Below are 20,563 nucleotides of genomic sequence, written 5' to 3'. Positions count from 1 at the left end.
TGTGAATATCTACAAGTCTACAAAAGGCTAGATCTGAATCACAGTATGGACCTGTAGTCTACAAAAGTCTGGATCTGAATCAGAGTGTGGACCTGAATATCTACAAGTCTACAAAAGGCTAGATCTGAATCAGAGTGTGGACCTGAATATCTACAAGTCTACAAAAGGCTAGATCTGAATCACAGTATGGACCTGAATGTCTACAAAAGTCTGGATCTGAATCAGAGTGTGGACCTGAATATCTACAAGTCTACAAAAGGCTAGATCTGAATCACAGTATGGACCTGAATGTCTACAAAAGTCTGGATCTGAATCAGAGTGTGGACCTGAATATCTACAAGTCTACAAAAGGCTAGATCTGAATCACAGTATGGACCTGAATGTCTACAAAAGTCTGGATCTGAATCAGAGTGTGGACCTGAATATCTACAAGTCTACAAAAGGCTAGATCTGAATCACAGTATGGACCTGAATGTCTACAAAAGTCTGGATCTGAATCAGAGTGTGGACCTGAATATCTACAAGTCTACAAAAGGCTAGATCTGAATCAGAGTAAGGACCTGAATGTCTACAAATGGCTGGATCTGAATCAGAGTATGGACCTGAATGTCTACAAAAGTCTGGATCTGAATCAGAGTATGGACCTGAATATCTACAAAAGTCTGGATCTGAATCAGAGTATGGACCTGAATATCTACAAATGGCTGGATCTGAATCCGAGTATATATGGACCTGCCTGAATATCTACAAATGGTTGGATCTGAATCAGAGTATGGACCTGCCTGAATGTCTACAAAAGTCTGGATCTGAATCAGAGTATGGACCTGCCTGAATATCTACAAAAGTCTGGATCTTATTCCGAGTATGGACCTGCCTGAATATCTACAAAAGTCTGGATCTGAATCAGAGTATGGACCTAAATGTCTACAAGTCTACAAAAGTCTGGATCTGAATCAGAGTATGGACCTGAATATCTACAAGTCTACAAAAGGCTAGATCTGAATCACAGTATGGACCTGAATGTCTACAAAAGTCTGGATCTGAATCAGAGTGTGGACCTGAATATCTACAAGTCTACAAAAGGCTAGATCTGAATCAGAGTAAGGATCTAAATGTCTACAAAAGGCTAGATCTGAATCAGAGTAAGGACCCAAATGTCTACAAATGGCTGGATCTGAATCAGAGTATGGACCTGAATGTCTACAAAAGTCTGGATCTGAATCAGAGTGTGGACCTGAATATCTACAAGTCTACAAAAGGCTAGATCTGAATCAGAGTAAGGACCTGAATGTCTACAAGTCTACAAAAGGCTAGATCTGAATCACAGTATGGACCTGAATGTCTACAAAAGTCTGGATCTGAATCAGAGTATGGACCTGAATGTCTACAAGTCTACAAAAGGCTAGATCTGAATCAGAGTATGGACCTGAATATCTACAAGTCTACAAAAGGCTAGATCTGAATCAGAGTGTGGACCTGAATATCTACAAGTCTACAAAAGGCTAGATCTGAATCACAGTATGGACCTGAATGTCTACAAAAGTCTGGATCTGAATCAGAGTGTGGACCTGAATATCTACAAGTCTACAAAAGGCTAGATCTGAATCACAGTATGGACCTGAATGTCTACAAAAGTCTGGATCTGAATCAGAGTGTGGACCTGAATATCTACAAGTCTACAAAAGGCTAGATCTGAATCAGAGTAAGGACCTAAATGTCTACAAAAGGCTGGATCTGAATCAGAGTATGGACCTGAATATCTACAAAAGTCTGGATCTGAATCAGAGTATGGACCTGAATATCTACAAGTCTACAAAAGGCTAGATCTGAATCATAGTATGGACCAGAATGTCTACAAAAGTCTGGATCTAAATCAGAGTGTGGACCTTAATGTCTACAAAAGTCTGGATCTGAATCAGAGTATGGACCTGAATGTCTACAAAAGTCTGGATCTGAATCAGAGTATGGACCTGAATGTCTACAAAAGGCTGGATCTGAATCAGAGTATGGACCTGAATGTCTACAAATGGCTGGATCTGAATCAGAGTATGGACCTGAATGTCTACAAAAGTCTGGATCTGAATCAGAGTGTGGACCTGAATATCTACAAGTCTACAAAAGGCTACATCTGAATCACAGTATGGACCTGAATGTCTACAAAAGTCTGGATCTGAATCAGAGTGTGGACCTGAATATCTACAAGTCTGGACCTGAATATCTAATGTCTACAAAAGGCTACATCTGAATCACAGTATGGACCTGAATGTCTACAAAAGTCTGGATCTGAATCAGAGTGTGGACCTGAATATCTACAAGTCTACAAAAGGCTAGATCTGAATCAGAGTAAGGACCTAAATGTCTACAAATGGCTGGATCTGAATCAGAGTATGGACCTGAATGTCTACAAAAGTCTGGATCTGAATCAGAGTATGGACCTGAATATCTACAAGTCTACAAAAGGCTAGATCTGAATCACAGTATGGACCTGAATGTCTACAAAAGTCTGGATCTGAATCAGAGTGTGGACCTGAATATCTACAAGTCTACAAAAGGCTAGATCTGAATCACAGTATGGACCTGAATGTCTACAAAAGTCTGGATCTGAATCAGAGTGTGGACCTGAATATCTACAAGTCTACAAAAGGCTAGATCTGAATCACAGTATGGACCTGAATGTCTACAAAAGTCTGGATCTGAATCAGAGTGTGGACCTGAATATCTACAAGTCTACAAAAGGCTAGATCTGAATCAGAGTATGGACCTGAATATCTACAAGTCTACAAAAGGCTAGATCTGAATCAGAGTAAGGACCTAAATGTCTACAAATGGCTGGATCTGAATCAGAGTATGGACCTGAATGTCTACAAAAGGCTGGATCTGAATCAGAGTATGGACCTGAATGTCTACAAATGGCTGGATCTGAATCAGAGTGTGGACCTGAATATCTACAAAAGTCTGGATCTGAATCAGAGTATGGACCTGAATATCTACAAATGGCTGGATCTGAATCAGAGTATGGACCTGAATATCTACAAATGGCTGGATCTGAATCAGAGTATGGACCTGAATGTCTACAAAAGTCTGGATCTGAATCAGAGTATGGACCTGAATATCTACAAAAGGCTGGATCTGAATCAGAGTATGGACCTTAATGTCTACAAAAGGCTACATCTGAATCACAGTATGGACCTGAATGTCTACAAAAGTCTGGATCTGAATCAGAGTATGGACCTGAATATCTACAAGTCTACAAAAGGCTAGATCTGAATCACAGTATGGACCTGAATGTCTACTAAAGTCTGGATCTGAATCACAGTATGGACCTGAATGTCTACAAATGGCTGGATCTGAATCAGAGTGTGGACCTGAATGTCTCCAAATGGCTGGACCTGAATCAGAGTGTGGACGAGAATGTCTACAAAGTCTGGATCTGAATCAGAGTGTGACCTGAATGTCTACAAAAGTGTGGACCCGAATCACAGTATGGACCTGAATGTCTACAAAAGTCTGGATCTGAATCAGAGTGTGACCTGAATGTCTACAAAAGTGTGGACCCGAATCACAGTATGGACCTGAATGTCTACAAAAGCCTGGATCTGAATCACAGTATGGACCTGAATGTCTACAAAAGTATGGACCTGAATGTCTACAAAGTCTGGATCTGAATCAGAGTATGGACCTGAATGTCTACAAAAGTCTGGATCTGAATCAGAGTATGGACCTTAATGTCTACAAAAGTCTGGACCTGAATCAGAGTGTGGACCTGAATGTCTACAAATGGCTGGATCTGAATCACAGTATGGACCTGAATGTCTACAAAAGTGTGGACCTGAATCACAGTATGGACCTGAATGTCTACAAAAGTGTGGACCTGAATCACAGTATGGACCTGAATGTCTACAAAAGTGTGGACCTGAATCACAGTATGGACCTGAATGTCTACAAAAGTCTGGATCTGAATCACAGTATGGACCTGAATGTCTACAAAAGTGTGGACCTGAATCACAGTATGGACCTGAATGTCTACAAAAGTGTGGACCTGAATCACAGTATGGACCTGAATGTCTACAAAGTCTGGATCTGAATCAGAGTGTGACCTGAATGTCTACAAAAGTGTGGACCTGAATCACAGTATGGACCTGAATATCTACAAATGGCTGGATCTGAATCAGAGTGTGGACCTGAATGTCTACAAAGTCTGGACCTGAATCAGAGTGTGGACCTGAATATCTACAAAAGTCTGGATCTGAATCACAGTATGGACCTGAATATCTACAAGTCTACAAAAGTGTGGACCTGAATCAGAGTGTGGACCTGAATATCTACAAATGGCTGGATCTGAATCAGAGTGTGGACCTGAATGTCTACAAAAGTCTGGATCTGAATCAGAGTATGGACCTGAATGTCTACAAAAGTCTGGATCTGAATCAGAGTATGGACCTGAATATCTACAAATGGCTGGATCTGAATCAGAGTGTGGACCTGAATGTCTACAAAAGTCTGGATCTGAATCAGAGTGTGGACCTGAATATCTACAAAAGTCTGGATCTGAATCAGAGTATGGACCTGAATATCTACAAAAGTCTGGATCTGAATCAGAGTATGGACCTGAATATCTACAAGTCTACAAAAGTCTGGATCTGAATCAGAGTGTGGACCTGAATATCTACAAATGGCTGGATCTGAATCAGAGTATGGACCTGAATGTCTACAAAAGTCTGGATCTGAATCAGAGTATGGACCTGAATATCTACAAGTCTACAAAAGGCTAGATCTGAATCACAGTATGGACCTGAATATCTACAAGTCTACAAAAGTGTGGATCTGAATCAGAGTGTGGACCTGAATATCTACAAATGGCTGGATCTGAATCAGAGTGTGGACCTGAATGTCTACAAAGTCTGGACCTGAATCAGAGTGTGGACCTGAATATCTACAAAAGTCTGGATCTGAATCACAGTATGGACCTGAATGTCTACAAAGTCTGGATCTGAATCAGAGTGTGGACCTGAATATCTACAAAGGCAGCTGATGATCTGTTAACATCTATATAGCGATAAGCCTATACCATATATGGTATGTTGGACTATTGACTAGCCAGCGTAATTATATTTCTCTCGTCATTAGAACTATTAATGAGAACAATTGGAGTATCCTCCTCCAGGACAGTCTATACCCTAGCTATCTGCCATCATAATACGATACACCACCATTATTGTCATTTCTTTCCAATAAAAGACATGCAATACAGAATTGTGATTGCAATCACAAAGTGAGCTGGGAAGGGAGCCATGTTAATGAGTCGTGTATGTGAACCATCAATATTTGTAGACAAATAATTATGTCTAACAGAGCATGCTACAACCGCACCTGACGACAACAGGTATTCATGCTGAAGCTTTAACATCAATTTTTTATAAAGCCATCAATGGTATCATTTCTAACTACAGTAAGAAATGCTCAGTTGCTGCTAGCTATATATTCTACTATTTACTGTAAACCACATTATTTCAGGTAACAATATTTAGAGCATTGGAAGATTTTGACCTATTCACGAATACATTAATTTGCTATTTAGAGCTTTTACTAACATTAATACATTCATGTAACAATTCATGAAATATTTGAATTCATATTTAAGCTCTTGAAAAAAAAAATATCATTCAAACTAGCAAGAAACCTATTTTACTATACATATATATCTAAAACATAATGCAGGTTTACGTCTATCATTCACCTAATACAACTCAAAGTGATGTAATTCCATGCATGTTTCTACCATTCATCTAATTCAACTCAAAATAACGTAAATTCCATGTTTCTATCATTCACCTAATTCAACTCAAAATGATATACTTTCCATGTTTCTATCATTCACCTAATTCAACTCAAAATGATGAACCTTCCATGTTTCCGCTGAATTTTATATACCAGCTTTCTATAGGACTTCATTTGGATATGTTCTGTTTTAAATGTTAGCCTTTAAAAGCTATTACCTTGATGAACAAAGAACATGTACATGACAGTAACCTTGAAGCTCCTTAAAATATCAAACATTGTAGTACAGTGAACTCCTTAAAATACTAAACATTGTCGTACAGTGAACTCCTTAAAATACTAAACACTGCAGTACAGTGAACTCCTTAAAATACTAAACATTGTCGTACAGTGAACTCCTTAAAATACTAAACATTGTCGTACAGTGAACTCCTTAAAATACTAAACATTGTCGTACAGTGAACTCCTTAAAATACTAAACATTGTCGTACAGTGAACTCCTTAAAATACTAAACATTGTAGTACAGTGAACTCCTTAAAATACTAAACATTGTAGTACAGTGAACTCCTTAAAATATCAAACATTGTAGTACAGTGAACTCCTTAAAATACTAAACATTGTAGTACAGTGAACTCCTTAAAATATCAAACATTGTAGTACTAATAGTGAACTCCTTAAAATATCAAACATTGTCGTACAGTGAACTCCTTAAAATACTAAACATTGTCGTACAGTGAACTCCTTAAAATACTAAACACTGTAGTACAGTGAACTCCCTAAAATACTAAACATTGTAGTTCTACTAGTGAACTCCTTAAAATATTAAACATTGTAGTACAGTGAACTCCTTAAGATATTAAACATTGTAGTACAGTGAACTCCTTAAAATACCAAACATTGTAGTACAGTGAACTCCTTAAAATACTAAACATTGTAGTACAGTGAACTCCTTAAAATATCAAACATTGTAGTACTAATAGTGAACTCCTTAAAATATCAAACATTGTAGTACTAATAGTGAACTCCTTAAAATATCAAACATTGTAGTACTAATAGTGAACTCCTTAAAATATCAAACATTGTAGTACTAATAGTGAACTCTTTAAAATATCAAACCTTGTAGTACTAACAGTGAACTCCTTAAAATATCAAACATTGTAGTACTAATAGTGAACTCCTTAAAATATTAAACATTGTAGTCCAGTGAACTCCTTAAAATATCAAACATTGTAGTACTAATAGTGAACTCCTTAAAATATTAAACATTGTAGCACTTATAGTGAACTCCTTAAAATATTAAACATTGTAGTACTAATAGTGAACTCCTTAAAATATTAAACATTGTAGTCCAGTGAACTCCTTAAAATATCAAACATTGTAGTACTAATAGTGAACTCTTTAAAATATTAAAACATTGTAGTACTACTAGTGAACTCCTTAAAATGTCAAACATTGTAGTACTACTAGTGAACTCCTTAAAATATCAAACATTGTAGTACTAATAGTGAACTCTTTAAAATATTAAACATTGTAGTACTACTAGTGAACTCCTTAAAATATTAAACATTGTAGCACTTATAGTGAACTCCTTAAAATATTAAACATTGTAGTACTAATAGTGAACTCCTTAAAATATTAAACATTGTAGTACTAATAGTGAACTCCCAAAATTAATTTGTTTTGAACACTTTACATTCATTCTCTTAAGTCAAATTAGTTTCAAAATTAAACCATCTTTGTTTTATTATGATAAAGAATCCTGTTTCATCATCATATTTTAGTTTTTGATATGAAGAATGCCTGTTAATGCTGGTCTATATGCTGGAAATGCCTGCCTGCACACTGTGGATGAGTCACCTTTCTCCTATAACTACCATTAGAACCCAGCTAACCTGATACTATGGTTTCTACCCTACCTATAATGCATACAGCTCAGGCTAAATGATGAAGTCGGGTCATAATTGCTTCAAATTTTCAGGTCATTATTATTACATGATATTTAAAGGCAGACTTTGAATTCCGATATCAGATGATCATTTTATAACTATGTGGAGAGGAAATGGCAGTGATTGAGCCTGATGCTCTGTTTCAGTACTAATGACTATTGTGGTTTATCAATAGTAGCTGGAGGCTGTTGTAGCTGTGTCTATATGTCTACCCATTAACACCTCACACTGGGGACCAATGCCACTCTACTCTATCTACAAGAGGCAAAAGTGAAATAACATATGTATCTCAATGTCATTAGAAGATGCTATAAATATTTTATTGTTAATGTTTCCGTCAATAAGTTTGATTTTTCTTTTTCAGAACAAAAACCTGTTCAATGCAATTTCATAAAGACGTCATGATGACCATGAACAGATTTTTTTTAGATCAATTAGTAACAATCAATATAAATGTACCAGGTATAACAATTCAACTGTAATAATAAATGTACCAGGTATAACAATTCAACTGTAATAATAAATGTACCAGGTATAACAATTCAACTGTAATAATAAATGTACCAGGTATAACAATTCAACTGTAATAATAAATGTACCAGGTATAACAATTCAACTGTAATAATAAATGTACCAGGTATAACAATTCAACTGTAATAATAAATGTACCAGGTATAACAATTCAACTGTAATAATAAATGTACCAGGTATAACAATTCAACTGTAATAATAAATGTACAAGGTACAACTATTCAACTGTAATAATAAATGTACAAGGTACAACTATTCAATGCAATAATAAATGTACCAGGTAAAATAACTCAACTGTAATAATAAATGTACCAGGTACAACTATTCAACTGTAATAATAAATGTACAAGGTACAACTATTCAACTGTAATAATAAACGTACAAGGTACAACTATTCAACTGTAATAATAAATGTACTTGGGTATTTCAACTGTAATAATAAATGTACAAGGTACAACTATTCAACTGTAATAATAAACGTACTCGGGTAATTCAACTGTAATAATAAATGTACTCGAGTAATTCAACTGTAATAATAAATGTACCAGGTAAAATAACTCAACTGTAATAATAAATGTACAAGGTACAACTATTCAACTGTAATAATAAATGTACTCGGGTAATTCAACTGTAATAATAAATGTACCAGGTAAAATAACTCAACTGTAATAATAAATGTACAAGGTACAACTATTCAATGTAATAATAAATGTACTCTGGTAATTCAACTGAAATAATAAATGTACCAGGTATAACAATTCCACTGCAGGTAGATTTTACACCTGGGTACGTACAATTTAGGTGTTGCAGGTCCACCACTGTTAAAACATTAAATATTCTCTATCAAAACCTCCCTTTTGAGCTCTGAAATACCCAAATGAAACTATAAAGTCTATAACAATACCAAACTGATGATTTTAAATCTAACAATAAGTAGGCTGTACATAGTTCACTGTACATTTTTGTGCATATGGATGAGCTGAGCTACTGATAACTACATATATGGGACAAAGAAGTCATTCATGTACACAAAATAGATTACTCAAATTTTCAAGACCCCTTGATCAACACAATGATATAACAAACATGGTCACATCACATAGAATTAACACTAGAAAATACAAAAAGACAAAAGAAACCAAAAATTTATAAAATATTAATATCAAATACAAAGGTCGAAGAGGGAATCTAGCAGGGATGTTCAAATTTAAATGAATGCTACATTGGAGACAGTTGAAATGTTTGAAGTGTTTGAAAGAATTTCACATGTGAAATAATAAAAGTTTGATTCGGCAAATATATAGTTAGCAAATTATCATATGCCTGGATATTAATACATTATGGTGCTGTACTTAGAGAGGACCCCAAAAGTTATAATCATTTAACACTTTATCATAATCAGACATGCATCAGCCACGCTAAACTTGAAATTTAGGTGAAAATGTATAGGTAAAATATTAACGGGCTCCAATTTCAGGCTGTTTTACTTGCTTTTTTTGCAAACAAACACACCAAAATAGCAAATGAAACAAATATGCACTTGCTTATTTTAGCAAGTGGTTTTTATCAGGGACAACTCTGAAAATGACATAATGATTGTGAAAAATTGTTTTAATGGAAAATATGGGAATGCAGTTCTTACTTTAATGTTGTTGATATACCTATACACCTCACATCATCATACATGAAAATTTTTAAATGATTTTATAACAAAACTGTAATATGAATACAGATATATTATAAGTAAAACTATTATTTTCAGCAAGTGACATAAAATGAATATGATTAAGATACACTAACAACCCTGAATTTTCCACAATATGTCAATTAAAGGCGTTGAATCAATTGCTCTTTCCCTTATCCTAGACAGGGATGTTCGCAATTTTACAAGTGTGAGATTTTTCTATCTCACCCTTGCTATAGGGAAAAGACAAGCTACACAAGATTTTTGCACATGAATGTCAATTGAATGTCAGGGGAACAGTATCATGACATCGCAAAAATTGTACATGTATTACAACGTCATGTCAACAATGATTCAAATTAACAATCATTGAAGTCATATCATCATTGTTTGTGTTCCTGAGATTCTTCTGTCTCTCCCAAAAGGGGGGTGAAACACTCTATTAACTTGTTGATCAGTGATAAAATAAAGCCTTCCTTTGTAAAATAAAGCCTTCCTTTGTATGAACAAAATTTTATGAGGAGATATGAAAACAATCTGTACAGGATGCTATTCCATATGTATACAAATCACTTCAAGCTACTCTGTTAATTAAATTTATTTCAGAAATTCCAATCAAATTAAAACTGTATCCCTTGTAATTTTTATTTTTTTCTATCACAGTGAAACAGGATATACATGTTTAAACAAATCAATGATTTTAGTTGATTGTTATTACATCACTGACTAAATCAGATAATTTTTATAGATATTCTTTATTATTCTACAAGTAGGTAAAGACTGCTGGAGGGATACAGGGCAAAGGGAAACAACTCTTGCAATCTTTTATTTCCCAGGATGGACAACTGATATAAATTGTATATGATAAGTTGCCAACACAGTGAATGTCTGAATGAAGACCATATCACTCATTCATACTTGCTTGACCACTCTTTCATACTTTTTTTGCACATGTGCAGGAAAACAACATGCACGATGTACAAGCTGATTCGCTTGTATACAAATATTTTTGTATTGAACATTGTTTTGAACAAGGCATTCTTACTGTTTCTATATGTAAACACTTGGCAAAGATGTCCTATGTTGTCCAATGCAATAAATTTAGTACTTATACAAGATTATCAAATATATGTTAAGCATCAGAATTATGTGAAACAGTATTTTATTAGCATCTGCAAAGACAATTCTTCACAATATGAAACAAAAATTGTATAAGTTTAATTGATTTTTTTTCAGCATAAAGCGTGGGGGCGCCCTACTAGAGGAGGAAATAATAGAGAAAATCTTAATAGGGATAATACAGTATGATTGTCCAATGTAAGATACCGAATTACCAATTGATGCTTAAAATTGATTTTGCCTATAATTTTGAAAAATAACTCATTCATTGCATCATTCAGAGTGAAACAGAAGTTTTTGTGGTGAAATATATGTGATATTTTTCATCCGTGTGAAAATATCACTTTCAATATTTTGAATTTCACTCAATTTCGACCAATGAGAACAAAGCAGTTACAGTGAAAACATTGTTTTGGTAGAAATACCTGTTTTTGAAATACCAATCCACCATAAAATATTACCTGCATATCTCCTATTAATTTTACGTGCAATTCTCCTATTGGACTGGGTATTGGAAGGGCTAAAATGATACGATACTTATTGAAAATACACTTTAACAATGCATGATACATATTGACGATACAGTGGACCTCTTTTTCAAATTCAATTGACTATTATTTTTTAAATATTGTGACAATAAAGGACAATTTTGATGAAACATTCTACAACCTGGTAAAAATCTACCAAACATTTGATACAGTTTTCTCTTCTTTGCCATTATCACCGGGGTTAAGCTTTGTCCATTTGTATTCTTAGTTATGAAAAGGCATTTCTAATGCATCTAGGTGACATAGATGCTTAAAAACTTCCTTTTGATTGAAATGCTGTTCCTTTTCTCCATTGCCATTATCACCGGTTGTTAAAACTGTTGTCTAAATGGGTTGATTCAATAGATTGAAGCAAATAGTTACATAAATGTGTTTACCTGTATTTCAATATTACTGTTGAAAACAAAGATAAAATTATAAAAAATTGATGCTACTTTAATTAAAAACATGTGTGAATGCTTCTGGAAAATATACTGACTAAATTATATTTGTAATAATATCTTTTAATACAACACTTTTTGTAAAATTGCATGCAATTTTGAATTTACAATGAAAAGGAGGCATTTACCTTTATAAATTGAATTTGTGGTTGGGACATCCAATTTACTAAACTAAATTGTTCCCATTATACCGAAAATTTGATTTTTCCTTGCAGTATTGCATTGAACCTTTATAAATAGACATGTGAAAGTAACAAAAAATTTATACAACTTATGATTTCTCAATTTAATGGCATTTTGGTAGAACATTTGTTATGAGCATTAGTCCCCCCGTTTACAACAGTTTTAGAAATGAAATATTGAACTTGATTTTCATAGAATTTACAAAATGTGACTTACAAAATCAATTTTATACAACTTGAATAATGTTTTTGAATAAATTTGGCTTGGAATTTCCTATTTTTATAATGAAAACTGTAGGTTGAGTTGTTAAAAGGATAGAGCAATATACAGCATAATTGTTTACGTATCAATAATCGATACGCTGTTGAAAACTGATACGTACCGGTATATCATTATATTGATCCAGCCCTACTCTCCTATTAATTTGACGTGCTTCTCTCCTATTCATTTTTTTCCTTTTTAATTGTTGGAGCATAAATGTGTTGCATTAGATTATATTATATTATTTTTCTTTGAATTCTTTGCACCATGTGTGAAACTGAATTAGTAAGCTGGAAAATAGCAACTGATAGAAATACATGTATTAGTATCAGTTGACCTAGTTTAGACCCAAGACAGTGACATAAAAAATGAAATTAAATCATGAGGTGGAAACATATTTCACTCGTGAAGTTTCCATCCCACTCGATGAAATATGAGTTAATCATCAAGAAAAAACAAGGAATATCCTTTATATATTACGATTGCATTGATTTTCCCTAAATTTATCATACAAATATGAACATACGTCGAGTACCATATCAAAGTCTCATTAAAAACATGCATGCTTTCAAAAGCATACCTTTGTACATACTTCATTTAATTTTATGTACTTTATGAATTTTAAAGTGTTACAACAATATTGTTATTATGGGAAACTGGGTCTGCCACCATTAAAATGCTCACATTTCTCTAGGCATCTAATTAAAAAACATCATAAACTAGACAGAAACAACAAAATCTGTCTCAATTGTTTTTGTTAGCAACAGCAAATATGTAGTCTTGTGTTCAAATTCACTTCTCCCTTTCCATTCAAACATATGTCTTTAACTTTAGCAGACATCATAGAAATAACAAAACACTACACACTTACAAAATTCATGTTTTATTGCCTCAGTTGTGGTGAGTAGCACATCAAATTCATGATCAAATCAATTTCATAATATCACTATAAGAGTAAGATTCTATTCATCACGCAAGGGCTGGGGAGGCCATAGCTACAGGTGTAAGATTCTATTCATCATGCAAGGGCTGGGGAGGCCATAGCTACAGGTGTAAGATTCTATTCATCATGCAGATCTGGGGAGGCCATAGCTACAGGTGTAAGATTCTATTCATCACTAAGGGCTGCATGGGAAGGAGGCCATAGCTACAGAAGTAATTATAAGATTCTATTCATCATGCAGATCTGGGGAGGCCATAGCTACAGGTGTAAGATTCTATTCATCACTAAGGGCTGCATGGGAAGGAGGCCATAGCTACAGAAGTAATTATAAGATTCTATTCATCATGCAGATCTGGGGAGGCCATAGCTACATGTGTAAGATTCTATTCATCACGCAGAACTGGGGAGGCCATAGCTACAGGTGTAAGATTCTATTCATCATGCTGAACTGGGGAGGCCATAGCTACAGGTGTAAGGTTCTATTCATCACACAGAGCTGGGGAGGCCATAGCTACAGGTGTAAGGTTATATTCATCATGCAAATCTGGGGAGGCCATAGCTACAGGTGTAAGATTCTATTCATCACACAGGGTTGGGGAGAGGAAGTGGTTAAGTTAACATATTACCGCTAAACCCTTGATCTGGGATGAAAGTTTCAATTATATTATTAACCCATTTTACATTTCGTGAATTTAACTATAAAAGCCGATTTTGGAAAAACATTATACATGTAAGAAGTGCTCTGTGCTCTTTTGAAAATTGTGTAAACTGTTGGTTGACATCAGTCTTTGATAGCAGCAGGCAAATTTTTTATTAGGAAACAAAATGGCTGCCTTATTGGGCTCCAAGTTTGTAAACCCAAAAGATGACGTCATTAAGTTAATAACTTGAAATCACATAGAAAATAGATTTAAAATAAACAATTAGACAATTTTTAATATTTTAATATAAAAACTTGGCTTAATTTACTATTAATAATTAACTGATGATAATACCCTTTCTTTTTAATGCATACAGTTTGTGACGCTAATTTTTTCCAATGTTAGTCATTTGAACTAGTAAACCCCAAAATTTAATCACTAGTCCAATCCAATCGGACTAGTTAATTACATCGGACAAGTGCTTAAAGTCGCAGACTGTGCATTTTCTACGAAATTTCTTCTGCAATTATGTGCAGACATCGCGAAATTTGCCAGTCCAACGGACATATCCTGCAATATTTGACTCGGACTGCCTATTTTAAAATCCGGTCTGGACCGACCATCCGGCAATTTTATTGAGTACTGGAATTCAGTAGAAATGGTGTCTCTGAAGTATTACGCAGGTGCCGAACCTGGCAAATATGTAAACTTCATAAGATAAATTAGATAATCATGAAAACAGCTGACTGCATACTTATAGTAGGAAGTTATGTTTACTTAAAAAATTCACATTGATGTTCGGTCTGATGTCTGTAATATGTATTCTAGAAATTAGGGCTGAAACGATTAGTCGAATAATCGGAGGCGATTAGATTAATGAAGCTAATTGCTGATAATCGATTAAAGATTTTATTAATCGTTAATCGTAACATGCATAGCCAGTGCATTGTAAGCTGACTAAACACGTTGACCATCATGGCCATCCTGATAGCTACTGTTGTAGCGGAAAAGATATCACCTTCTGACTGACTTTTCCGCTACTGCAAGGTCCCTCTATAAAGGTGTGGGAAACCAAATCAGGTACGACCGACCATCGATTAAGGCCTGTCAAAAATTATTCCGATCAAACACGGCTTTGACACATACCTGGATGTTAGTAGGGGATGTTATTCTAGCTGTAGACGTCGAGTTTTTAACTTTATCGCCATTTTTTAATCAGGTAGATGCATTTGAATCTAATGTTGACAATTTCTCGGCTAAAATCGACCGACATTTTGTAAACTACCGCCGCGCATGCGCCAACCTCTGGGAACATTACCTGTGAGGCCCATATGGGGACATGCACAATATGAATCGTATACATGTAAATGTATTTTGGCGATGCATTCATTTATCAGGACTATCATATTAAAAAATGAAATTAAATAGTAAAATCATTACAATGAATACACAATATTTAAATTTCTATGAGCATTCTGAGAAATGAAATTGGTATTAAGGATTTTTACAAAAGAAATTAATAGGCCTAATAAATAAAAGTAAAATAAATAAAAAATATCTACAAAATGATTTCTTCTCATCACTTTTGTAAATTTTATCTTGTCTGTATCTAATGTCTGGACATATTTTCCATATTTTATTTATTTTTTTTTTTTTTTTTTTTTTTACATTTGTAGATTGCATTGGCAATACATTTTTTATTGTTTTACTTTGATTGACGTAATCATTTAGGAATGGATATTTGTTGCATATATCTTTATAAATTCTAGTATCAGAAACCTTATCCATGATTATTTGAATTATTCTCATATATTTTTGTAATTTATAAATGAAAATGCCAGGCACATACACATATGTTTTTCCGTCGATACACTACATGTAGCTACATTTTATATAAATGATATACTTCATCAAATAACTTAACGTGTGCTGATGATCTTCATCAATCATAATTTAATTCGACATCCTAAAAAATCACCAACAATTCAAGCCAAGATTAAACTTTATAATGTGGTTTGGTTTATTAGCTCACCTGGCCCGAAGGGCCGGTGAGCTTATGTCATGGCGCGGCGTCCGTCGTCCGTCCGTCCGTCCGTCCGTCCGTCAACATTTCCTTTAAATCGCTACTAGTCATAGAGTTCTGCATGGATTGTAACCAAATTTGGCCACAAACATCCTTGGGGGAGGGGAAACAGAACTTGTATAAATTTTGGCTCTGTCCCCCCCGGGGCAGGAGGGGCGGGGCCCAATAGGGGAAATAGAGGTAAATCCTATAAATCGCTACTTGTCCTAGAGTTCTGAATGGAATGTAACCAAATTTGGCCACAAACATCCTTGAGGGAAGGGGAACAGAACTTGTATAAATTTTGGCTCTGACCCCCCGGGGGCAGGAGGGGCGGGGCCCAATAGGGGTAATAGAGGTAAATCCTTTAAATCGCTTCTTGTCATAGAGCTCTGAATGGAATGTAACCAAATTTGGCCACAAACATCCTTTGGGGAAGGGGAACAGAGCATGTATAAATTTTGGCTCTGGTCCCCCGGGGGCAGGAGGGGCGGGGCCCAATAGGGGTAATAGAGGTAAATCCTTTAAATCGCTTCTTGTCATAGAGCTCTGAATGGAATGTAACCAAATTTGGCCACAAACATCCTTTGGGGAAGGGGAACAGAGCATGTATAAATTTTGGCTCTGGTCCCCCGGGGGCAGGAGGGGCGGGGCCCAATAGGGGTAATAGAGGTAAATCCTTTAAATCGCTACTAGTCATAGAGTTCTGAATGGAATGTAACCAAATTTGGCCACAAATATCCTTGGGGGAAGGGGAACAGAACTTGTATAAAGTTTGGTTCTGACCCCCCGGGGGCAGGAGGGGCGGGGCCCAATAGGGGAAATAGAGGTCAATCCTATAAATCGCTACTTGTCTTAGAGTTCTGCATGAATTGTTACCAAATTTGGCCACAAACATCCTTGGGGGTAGGGGGACAGAACTTGTATAAAGTTAGGCTCTGACCCCCAGGGGCATGAGGGGCGGGGCCCAATAGGGAAAATAGAGGTAAATCCTATAAATCGCTACTTGTCCTAGAGTTCTGCATGGATTGTGACCAAATTTGGCCACAAACATCCTTGGGGAAAGGGGAACAGAACTTCTATAAATGTTGGCTCTGACCCCCCGGGGGCAGGAGGGGCGGGGCCCATAGGGGAAATAGAGGTAAATCCTATAAATCGCTACTTGTCTTAGAGTTCTGCATGAATTGTTACCAAATTTGGCCACAAACATCCTTGGGGGTAGGGGGACAGAACTTGTATAAAGTTAGGCTCTGACCCCCGGGGGCATGAGGGGCGGGGCCCAATAGGGAAAATAGAGGTAAATCCTATAAATCGCTACTTGTCCTAGAGTTCTGCATGGATTGTGACCAAATTTGGCCACAAACATCCTTGGGGAAAGGGGAACAGAACTTCTATAAATGTTGGCGCTGACCCCCCGGGGGCAGGAGGGGCGGGGGCCCATAGGGGAAATAGAGGTAAATCCTATAAATCGCTACTTGTCCTAGAGTTCTGCATGGATTGTAACCAAATTTGGCCACAAACATCCTTGGGGGAAGGGGAACAGAACTTGTATAAAGTTTGGCTCTGACCCCCCGGGGGCAGGAGGGGCGGGGCCCAATAGGGGAAATAGAGGTAAATCCTATAAATCGCTACTTGTCCTAGAGTTCTGCATGGATTGTAACCAAATTTGGCCACAAACATCCTTGGGGGAAGGGGAACAGAACTTGTATAAATTTTGGCTCTGACCCCCCCCCCCCCCCGGGGGCAGGAGGGGCGGGGCCCAATAGGGGAAATAGAGGTAAATCCTATAAATCGCTACTTGTCCTAGAGTTCTGCATGGATTGTGACCAAATTTGGCCACAAACATCCATGGGGGAAGGGGAACAGAACTTCTATAAATGTTGGCTCTGACCCCCCGGGGGTAGGATGGGTAGGGCCCAGTAGGTGAATTAGAGGTAAATATTCGAATTCCTTCAGAAAAGAAACAATGAACCTGTATTTAGAACATTACTTGGCATTACAAACCAGGTGAGCGATACAGGCCCTCTGGGCCTCTTGTTTTTTAAAAACGCTGCAAGAGTTTTGAAGAAAAACAAATTTATTTAACACATGAATACACATTCTAAACCAAAACCAATTTAACAACATTGGCCTTAAGAGATTATCATTAATTTTTCTTTAAAAAAAAACATTAAAAAAAATACAGATGCTAATGATGAATTTTTAAACAAATTATGTTGAGTTTTTTTTTTAAACTTTAATAATATATCAAAAATATTTTTCTATTCATGCGTATCATGTTTTTTTTTAAATTTCTGTTTATACGCAGAATGTCTTGTCTATCCATTGCATGTGTTTCATGAACATTTGTAGGCATATAAAACGTAATGGAAATATCATAACCCATATGGGCCTCACAGGTAATGTTCCCAGAGGTTGGCGCATGCGCGGCGGTAGTTTACAAAATGTCGGTCGATTTTAGCCGAGAAATTGTCAACATTAGATTCAAATGCATCTACCTGATTAAAAAATGGCGATAAAGTTAAAAACTCGACGTCTACAGCTAGAATAACATCCCCTACTAACATCCAGGTATGTGTCAAAGCCGTGTTTGATCGGAATAATTTTTGACAGGCCTTAATCGATGGTCGGTCGTGCCTGATTTGGTTTCCCACACCTTTATAGAGGGACCTTGCAGTAGCGGAAAAGTCAGTCAGAAGGTGATATCTTTTCCGCTACAACAGTAGCTAGGATTTCTGAGTAAGCCATTCCGACTGGAGTTTCATCTCTTTATGTACTGTACAGTACATGTTTTGAACTCAACAAAGCATATATGATGTGAGAAATACTTGTTAAATTACGTCTCTGTGGAAGTTAAAGTCATTAATCAATGAAAAAGTGGATGTCATGAGAAAGCTTGCAACACGCTGTTCGCCAATTTTAACTAGCGATCGACTCCATGTTGTTACGTCACGGGGGCCTAATCGCCGCCGGGACGCTCGGGAGCGTAAGGAGCAGTATTCTTGAACATTTAAATTTTACTATTGCATGTGTTTATCATATAAAAAGATTGTTTTTGTTCATATTCTAATTGAATATAAGAGTTGTTGATTTATTTTTTTTTTTTTTTTTTTTGATAACGGAAATAAAAAAGTTCATTGACGTAACTTTGGTCATGTCGCTTCGTGGAGATCCAAATTTGGTTGATTAGTCGTACGTGTGAAGGTCACGTCAAAACAGCGGTTTAGCAGACTTGATTTAAACGATGTTACGGAAGACGATACAGGAACGGAATTCAGAGCTTATTTGGGATAAAATACGTTTGTTTTGTCAATAAATCTATTCTTATTTGTTGGTAAGCTTATATTATATAAGGCATGTCCTCTGTCATATTATACGGTAGCTATATAGGTGTTATTATTAGTTGATAACAAAACATGGCGGACGTTTTCAGTAGTCAGTAGGTGAAAAAATATAGTTGCCTTCAATTCAAACGATTAATCGATTAGTAATCGATTACATGTGACCGAATAATCGAATACAAAAATTACTATGTCTGTAATATGTATTCTAGAAATGATATCCAGTGTCTCTAGTGAATGCGTGGGAATTAACGAACTTCAGGCCATCACAAACTTGAGGCACCAACGATTCCTGAAGTTATATTTCATTCTGGTGTTTGTTTGAAAGTGTGTAGAATTTTTAATAGAGGCGTTCTGATACTACCTGTAGTTTTAACATTTAAGTATAACATCACTTGCATTCACAAACGGTGACAACCTGTATACACAGTAATTAGCACTGTTACAATACATCAGGAAGTAAAATAAACAGACAGGCCACTACTGAACATGATCTAAAAGGACATTCTTGTTGTCTGTGTATTGACAATACTACACAAATCGAAATCAAGCTTTCTTCGGGACAATTGGTTATATTCTTTGGTAGGACAGCCGCTTTGAAATTGGATATATATTGCTGGAATTTTTATACCTATTTTTCACGTCACTTGTGTTAATTAACATCCGCATTCTTCTGCTTTTTGTTCAAAAGGAGCACGATCATGCTTGCAAACATTCACATCAAATCATTCGGATATGTGCTTTAGCATGGCTGCAATGGTAACGATGGTGTGTCAAACTTGTACCTGTTTGCAAGAAAATTACACATAGAAAGTGACCATTACATCGATAGGCACGTAATCATTTGAAAAAGATACCTTTTCAGCGTTGGAATTTTCCGGTTGCCCACCTGCTGCAATTTCTGTCTTAGAAGATGGCTGCCGCGTGGGTTTTTCGATTTTTCGGAATCCCTTTTGAGTTTCCGTTTCTCACAAAGAACGGAAAAATAGATTTTGTCACGTGACATTTTTTTCTTCGAACTATTTGAAACAACATTTCAGGCAAATAATTATGTTAATTGTTTCTACTCCTTTAAGTCCAAATTA

General features: G+C 35.9%; 1 long non-coding RNA gene across 1 annotated transcript in view; it reads right to left on the bottom strand.

The window, feature by feature from the left end:
• LOC138332891 (uncharacterized) overlaps window positions 1–20,482 on the bottom strand; it is a 30,340-nt gene extending 9,858 nt beyond the window's left edge. The window contains exon 1 of the long non-coding RNA XR_011209901.1: window positions 20,336–20,482. This is a non-coding gene — a long non-coding RNA (uncharacterized lncRNA). The remainder of the gene's footprint in view (window positions 1–20,335) is intronic.
• Between the last annotated feature and the right edge of the window lie 81 nt (window positions 20,483–20,563).

Source organism: Argopecten irradians, chromosome 10, assembly GCF_041381155.1.
Source record: "Argopecten irradians isolate NY chromosome 10, Ai_NY, whole genome shotgun sequence".
In the NCBI taxonomy this organism is placed as follows: Eukaryota; Metazoa; Mollusca; class Bivalvia; order Pectinida; family Pectinidae; genus Argopecten; species Argopecten irradians.
The sequence above is the reverse complement of the archived record's forward strand: the minus strand, read 5'-3'. Positions and strand labels throughout refer to the sequence as shown.